Source organism: Leopardus geoffroyi, chromosome D3, assembly GCF_018350155.1.
Source record: "Leopardus geoffroyi isolate Oge1 chromosome D3, O.geoffroyi_Oge1_pat1.0, whole genome shotgun sequence".
Lineage (NCBI taxonomy): Eukaryota > Metazoa > Chordata > Mammalia > Carnivora > Felidae > Leopardus > Leopardus geoffroyi.
This window is the reverse complement of record NC_059339.1, coordinates 36,873,393-36,882,012: the sequence shown is the minus strand read 5'-3', so window position 1 is coordinate 36,882,012 and position 8,620 is coordinate 36,873,393.

The following is an 8,620-nucleotide window of genomic DNA, read 5'->3' as shown; positions in this document are numbered from 1 at the left end:
CCCGAGGGGGTGCCTGTTGCCGAGGAGGGAAGAAGAGAAATGAGCCTGCCATTGAAATGACAAGGGTTACGTCTGGATATCTCAAAATAAAAAGTATTAAAAAAGGAGGAAGTTCTTCACCTATCAAGAAAACGGACTTTTGAGTGTTCTAGACAACTGTATACAAGCTTCTCTCCCTCTCAAATTTCTTTAAATACCCATGTGTGAAACAGATTCCCTAAAACATGAGAGTGTGCACAAGTGACTATGAATGTCCCGTACTGCATCGCATGAGAGCAGGGTCGTGCCCATGCTGACCCCCACCGTGTGCCCAGGGCCCAGTACCTGGTAGGTACTCAGTAATATTTGTCAAATGATAAAATGTTGCTGGAGTTAAGATATTGTTTCCTCCTTTCACTCATTCCAAACGTTTTACATTAAGGGCTTTATAGCCATGCTGAAAGCATTGTCTCATTCAAATTTTATCCTAATCTGGAATAAACTGCATTGAACACATGCAGAATAGAGTTTTTGACACGAAAGAGGACCTGACTCTTGGTGTCCCAGACCACCAACACTTTGCTCAGAGCGCCACTAGATGGCGCTGCTTATCCATCCAGCAGGAGAAACCAGCTCTCCGTGGAGCTAGTTTCCCAACACCACATTCAAACGTGACAAGTGTGAACTCCTGTATGGAATCATAGAGCGATTCTGCCATTTAACTTGTCTTTGTAAACACTGTATCACTAACAAAAAAACCCACTATCTCCAGATCGTGTGTAGCACACTCAGAACATGCCCAACCATCAAACCCCATCCTCACCTTGGGATCTTCTAAGGATTCCAGGAAAACAGTAGGAGCAAAAGGGCTCCTCTTCCCCTCCTAGAACTTCCTTCTCTTCCTTCTTTCCCATGTACTTCCTTCTTCCTCGCAACCCTATAGCTTTAAAGTAGCCAGAACCTTTGACCTCTTACTCCAGGGACCTACACCTTTCATTGGCTGCCTGCCGGACCCCACCTGCTAACACTTGCCCTAACTCTGGAAGTCCTCATCAGACACCTGGAGCTGAAGTTCAGCTCCTTCTCTTTACCACGTGGGAGTGGGGGGGAGATCCCACCATCTCAAATCTTCTTTCAGATAAACATTGTTTGGCCAGTTGCCAAATGCAGTGTTTTATTTCAACCAGGCCAGGGATTAAATGGGTTTTGAGGAGCTCGTGGAGAACACAGCCACCGATCCTAACAATCCTATCATTTGAGGAGCCAAAAATCTATAGGGGATGATTAACAGAGCTACAAAGGGATCACAACTAGTTAAGGAGGATTACATGTTAAGTGCTGCAGTAGAGCTCTGAAGAAAACAGTGGGGCACAGGTGGTTCATTCTTGCCCATGGCGGAGGGCTGGAGGAGGCCCTACAGAGGAAGTGATCTTGAGCTTGAAATGCAGAGTTCGCTCAGCTGAGGGGGTGGGGAGGCGACCATCACATGCAGCCCACTAAAACGTTCACAAAGCTTGAGTGTAGAGTGAGCGAGACTGTCCGACCCTAAGACTGGAAGGGACAGCTAAGGATGGACCATGAGGGACAATGAATGTGCCGCTGATGCTTAGACTTGAAACATTAAGCTATGAGGAGCCAACAAAGGTTTTCCAGGTCTGTTATGGGTTGAACTGTGTCTCCCCAAAAAGCTAGGAGATCTTAACCTCAGTGCCTGTGCAGTTGACCTTATTTGGAAGGAAGGTCATTGCAGATGTAATTGGTTATGCTAAGATGAGGTCATACTGGGGCAGAGTGGCCCCTATGCCAACAAGCCTCATAAGAGACAGGCACACGGGGAATGCCATGGGACAACAGGGGCAGGCACCGGAGTTATGGGACACCCAAGGGACAAGTTATGAGCCAAGGGACACCCAAGATGGTTGACATTCACCAGAGCTGTAAGAGGCAAGGCCTCTTACACATAAACCTCCAACACCTTGACTTTGGACTTCCGGCCTCCACAACTGTGAGACAACACAGTCCAGTTGTTTTTAAGCCCCTCAATCTGTGATACTTTGTTACGGCTGCTCTAGGAAAGCAATTCAAGGTCCTTTCTCTGCCCCTGCTTGCCTAGCATCCAGCTACCTGAGCCTGGCTTGGAAGGCACACCCTGACCCTCACCTCACCTCACCACACCCACAGCCCTTCCTACCCCTGCTTCAAGGACGGACTCAAAGCCTACCTCGTCACTGCCCCCTCCAGAGATCAGCAGTGTCACACGTCCCCAGCTGGGCCTGGTGTACCTGAAGAGCCCACGAGAGCACCTCAAGAGCCACACGGTCCTCATGGGACCACTGCCGCATCGGGGAGGGTGTTGATACTCCACCAGCAGCACCTATCCCTTTCCATCCGCCTAACCTCCCGCACCTGCTGCAGGGCATTACCCGGCCTGCCTCAGGCCTGAGTTCTGGGAAACTCTGATTGGACAAGAGGGACGTACACTTTGAGTCGTGAGGGTCTGGGCCTTCCCAAGGTCTGAAAACGAGACCGTTCTAATCCTTGAAAGTAATAGGGAAGGATTAGGGCATCTTTCAGGCCTTGGTCTCTACAGGTGTAGAAACAGTGGGGGAGAAAAAGAAAGTTCCTTTTTTCTTGTTCCTCACAAGGTCAGGTCCTCCAATAAACCAGGTAGACATACAGAATGTTTTCTCCCTACTGACTTGATTATCTTCGGTTTTTGAAGAGTTGGCATTTTAAATGATCCTAATGACACTGAATCTATCTTCATTATAAACGTTCCTCGTGGGAGCACAGAGTTGTCTATGGAAGAATTTTCTAAATTTCTTAATTAACCTGCAGTGACTTTATTTTGCCAAAGATTGTGCTCTGAAACCATTAGGAGATACTCTCTACGATGCAATCTCAGAATAGTTAAAAACAGCAACAACAACAGCAAAACTACACCATAAAACAAAACAAAACAAAACAACCTTATAACACTAAACCACGCATCAATGAAAGGTCAGAAAGACTAAGACAATAGGCAACAACTAGATGAAGAATTTGAAGCTGTAAGGTTGCAGAGATTAATGTTGATGTTCTGCACACATCACTTCCAAGGGAATGTTTGAAGATGAGTGGTATTTTTTTTAACCTGCTTCAAATCTAATTTCTGATGATGAGGGTTTTACAAGCGAGCTGTAATTCATGAATATGTGGCTTTTTGCTATCTGCTTTACCTTTAAGAGAAAGTGCTTAATCCTTCCTCTAGACAGAGACTGTATCTTGAGTCTGATAGAATTAGCCGAGATGCAATTGGGAGGAAATTCATTATTTCCCCAGCTTCCCTTTTATTTAGTCCCTCCCAACACAGGAGGACTGTCCCAGAGATGAAGGGAACTTCAGGCTTTTTGCTCAGGTCCCTTGTAAGGCCCAAGTGGGAGCCGACAATATCTCCACATGGCCATAAATGGCATATCCAGTGGGCAGAATTAAGATACAATGGGTCAAGAGCATCCTATCTTTTGGCTTCAACTTTCCCTTTCCAGAATTTTCTTTGGGTCAAGTGGTACTGGGGAGACTGTGAGCATTTTGGGACCCAACTAAGGCAGAGTTGGGCTGTTCTGGGTTCAGGAGATAGAAGTCTGAGGTATTGGAGGAACCTCTGGGTTAGGCTGGTTTTGTGTCAGGCACTGGCCCTGGGTTGCTGAGACCATAGGTCCTGGGGCTGCCTGAGGCCCACACAGCCTGTCTTGCTGAGCTTGGGGGATGCCCCGGTGCCCTGGCATCATCAGCCCCCACCGCCTACACTCACACACACATACCTTGGGCCTGGGCCTCTCTCCACTGCATGGCTTCTAGGCGCCTCTCCTCCAGGCCCCCATGGGAGGCCTCCTTGCTCTGCACCAAGCCCATGGCAAGCCTCTTGGGCAGACCACCTGGATCCTTGTCTGGAACCTCCGCCATGCTCCTACAATCTGGAGATTACCATGGTTAATGCTTTCCTGTGTATGCTCTTCTGGAACTTGCCCTCAGAAGGTCAGGGGTGGGTGGGGGGTAGGGAGCAACAGTTCTTTGCTTTCTGAGCTTCCATGACAGGGGTTATTAGGAGATATCTTTTTGTTTCTTTCTAGATGTCTCTCTACCATCCTCCCTCGGAATAAAGTGCGGCTCTCCCCGTTAGCTCGTGTAATGAGGGCTGACATTTATTAAGTGCTCACTGGACAATGTATATTAACTCATTTAACCTTCACAGGTATTTTATCAAGTGATTTAATATTATCCCCTTTCTATGGATGAAGAAATCCAGTAGCTCAGCCACCTCCCACCGTCCTCCAGGCTCATAAACCCAGGGGACTTCTCTAAGTCGTGCAGGTTTCCTTTCTGGTTCCGTGCTAAGCAGAGCTGGAGACATTTGGAAACTCCTCTCTCAAGACAACAGTCTGGCTTTCGAGCCACTAATTTTGCTGGAGAAGGAGACCCGCCCTCTGGAGCCTTTTGTGGGTGGGAAGGGACAGTGTGTGTAAGTTTTGGGGGGAAATTAAAGCATCAGTTTAATATTTCCCAGGTTCAGAAAGCTTGGGGGGGGGAAGATAAGTCCAAGTTGCATTTGGGGATATTTCGTTATTTTAAACGATACGATCTTCTGGAGCCCAGGTCAGTTTTGGGGGAATCCTGTCAGGGCAGTACTGTAGACAATCAGATGCTGACTTCTCTGATAGTCTGGCTAAGGAGGGGACAACTCTTGGAAATCATTCAGCTAACATGACATATTGAGATCGGCACTCCACCACTGGCCCCAAACAAGAGGGTGCCCGGGAGGCAGGATCCTGGGACCCTCCCTGACATCTACCTTCTCGGAACAACTGAGAGTGGATAGTGTGTGTGTGTGTGTGTGTGTGTGTGTGTGTGTGTGTGTGTGTTATGGCTGAGTTTTTGCCACTAAAGGTTCACCCTTTGGGTCAAAAAGAAAATAAAATGGTAACACAACAGGGGCTGGGGACTTATCAGACCATCTGCAGCCCAAGGCCTGGAGGCCCAGTCAGGTGACTTTGGATTTGGGGAATGCGTGCAGAGTGAATTGCTGCCATACAGGATCCTGGGAGGAGAGGGCAGGAGGGAGTGAGACTGGAAGGGGCCTGGGGTCCCCAAGGTCAGCATGCATGCATATGGGTGCAAGGGACTCCCTCTTTTTCCTGAGGGAAATTAGGGTTTTTTTAATGCTTATTTTTTTTAATTTTTTAATGTTTATTTATTTTTGACAGAGAGAGAGAGAGAGAGAGAGAGACAGAGCATGAGTGGGGGAGGGGCAGAGGGAGAGAAACACAGAATCTGAAGCAGGCTCCAGGCTCTGAGCTGTCAGCATAGAGCCCGATGCAGGGCTCGAACGCACGGACGGCGAGAAGGTGACCTGAGCCAAAGTTGGATGCTCAACCGACTGAGCCACCCAGGCGCCCCAGTGCTTATTCATTTTTGAGGGGGCGGGGCAGAGAGAGAGGGAGACACAGAATCCAAAGCAGCTCCAGGCTCTGAGCTGTCAGCATAGAGCCCGATGCAGGGCTCGAACGCACGGACGGCGAGAAGGTGACCTGAGCCAAAGTTGGATGCTCAACCGACTGAGCCACCCAGGCGCCCCAGTGCTTATTCATTTTTGAGGGGGCGGGGCAGAGAGAGAGGGAGACACAGAATCCAAAGCAGCTCCAGGCTCTGAGCTGTCAGCACAGAGCCTGCCTGACACAGGGGCTGAACCCATGAACCATGAGACCATGACCTGAACCAAAGTCAGATGCTTAACTGCCTGAGCCACCCAGGTGCCCCTGGGAATTATCTTTTTTTTTTTTTTCAACGTTTATTTATTTTTGGGACAGAGAGAGACAGAGCATGAACGGGGGAGGGGCAGAGAGAGGGGGAGACACAGAATCAGAAACAGGCTCCAGGCTCTGAGCCATCAGCCCAGAGCCTGACGCGGGGCTCGAACTCACGGACCGCGAGATCATGACCTGGCTGAAGTCGGACGCTTAACCGACTGTGCCACCCAGGCGCCCCGGGAATTATCTTTTTAAAGAAAATAGCCCTTTACTGTTACAAAGCATGTATATACACACATATGTATGTTAGAAAGCATATATATATACATATATATAGTATGTATATATTAGAAACCTATATATGTATATGTTTATGTTATGTTCTAACATATGTTAGAAAGCACATGTAAGCAGAAATTAGGAAATAAAATGCCAAGTTTACACCAATCCAGATTTCTACTGTTAATGTTTTAGGGTGTATCCTTTCTACAGATAGACATTTTTTACCCAAATGAGCTGGTTCTATCCATGTCATTTTGTGACCTGCTTTTTTCCACCTCTCCATGGATTTTCACCTCATCCACCACTCTTCTGTATTCCGATTTCCCAGGTAGTACCCCAATGTCCTTCATAGGCAGTTCATCCTGACCCAGCCCCAAAGCGAGCATGCTCAGTGCACCTGGTTCTTACATTCTAGGTAGAGGCCCTGCCAGGGGTCCTGTAGAGCATCCCCCTAGGATGTGTCTGGGGGTCACTCCATGGGGATACTTTGCTCTTCACCCCTGGCATTTCCGGTAACTGAGAGCATGATACAAAGGCTTGGGAAACTCAAGGGCGCCTGGGTGGCTCAGTTGGTTAGGCGTTCGACTTTGGCTCAAGTCATGATCTCATGGTTTATAGGTTTAAGCCCCGCATCGGGCTCTGTGCTGACAGCTCCCAGGTCCACATCCTCCCCCTCTGGAGCCCACCTGGACCACAGGCCCTCCCACTAGGCCTCCTTTGGTCCTGTCTGCTGAAAGCTCTCTTTCCTTCCTCCTTTTACGGGGAGAGCTCACCGGTACCTGCGGTGGCTCATACCTGCTGCCTTTTAAAGAAGGATAAACTAGTCCAAAGGAAGGCTGCTCATAGGAAAGACAGAGGCTGTCTGAACTCTGCCCTCTTATGAGAGCTCCTCCTCATTCCCCACTCAACGGGGCCACCGGCCTTGCTGGTTGAGTTTAACCCAGGTGGGGAACTGAGCTTGGGAGGAAACTGATGATACCAATCAATGAGGCTAACAATGTCGAACTGATGAATCTTCTCTCTGCTTCAGGCAATCCTTCCTTAAAATGTCATACTAGAGCACTTCCGGAAGATTATAAAAATCTACAAGGAAACATTTCTTACCTAGAAGAAACTGTTGAGGGCCAACCCAACAGCCGGTCTCCTCCTTCCTGGTAGCAGGAGGCTGATGTGGCCTAGGCCGAGGAGGGCAGGGAGGGGGCAGGGAGGGGGCAGGGAGGGGCCCAGCGCCCCAGGTCTAAGCCGGCCCTGCCGGGCTCCCCGCAGTGGGCGGGGCTCGGCCACCATTCTGGCAAAGGCCTGCAGTGTGGGCAGGGCCGCGGTGGGCTTGCGTGGAAGTTCAGGGAGTGGCTGTGTTGCCCGGGAAAAGGGACTTGGAGAAGGCAGTCTACCCCACTCCCAGTGCCCACACAGCAACACGCCTCAGACACCACACACGCCATATACGACACATACCACAGACACAACGCACTGCCCATGCGACCCACATATACATAACACGTGCCATACACAACGCGTGCGCACATCTACACGAAGCACACAACGCGTATACGCGTCTATACACTAGCACAACATAGACCACACAGAGCCTCCATGTGCGTACGTCTAGGTACACACCACACACACACACACACACACACACACACACACATCGCACATACACAGACGCACATGCAAACTCCCCTTCCTCCCGCTCTTGGATGCTGTCAGGTGAGTCTGTGTCTGCAGGCTTCGCGACCCTGGTGCAACCATGAGGAAGCAGTCCACGAAAGCACAAAGAAGCCGCCCCTGGGTCCGGAACCTATTGATCTTCTGAATTGGACAAATTCTGCACCCCCCCTGTCTCCAGACTTCCTATTCTATAAAAGAATACATCTCTGTTTCCTAAGCAATTTTTTCATCATGTCTTCTGCTCTTTGCAGCTGAAATCAGCCTAACATATTAGCAGACCAGATTATAAATCTGTAGGACTGTGTCTTACACGTTATTCAATCCTGTACAGCACCTAGTGGATGGTCTTTTACAGATCGGATGCTAAGGGGATGTTGGAGGAGTAGGTAAGTGAGTGAAATGGGGGTCTTGACGCAGGGCAGGGGGAAGAGGGCACATCCTGTGCACCAGGCCCGGGGGGAAATATTCCTAGTGAGTATATAGTCGCTGGCATAAATGCTTTACATTTACTGATTTATTTGATCGTCACAAAAACGGGGTGAGACAGGTGCTATCATTGCCACCCCCATTTGATACAGGGGGAAACTGAGGTGTGGAGAGTGGAAGTGACTTTGCAGAGATCACACAGCAAAGGATGTGGTCGCGGGGCTGGGACCAGGGTGAGGCAAGGGAGGCTTTGCTCACCTTGGAGCAAAATGAAAGGAAACGTCCCAAATGCTTAGGAATCAGGACAGACCGCGGTTAATGCCATATTTTCAAAATAAAAATGAATGTACAAAGTCAGGATGAACATAATATTAAAATCGTAAATAAAGATGGGGTTCAACCCTGCCCTTGTATAACCTGGTCTCACTCTCCTCACCCTGATCTCGGCTCTGAAATAAAACATTATGTGCAGAACA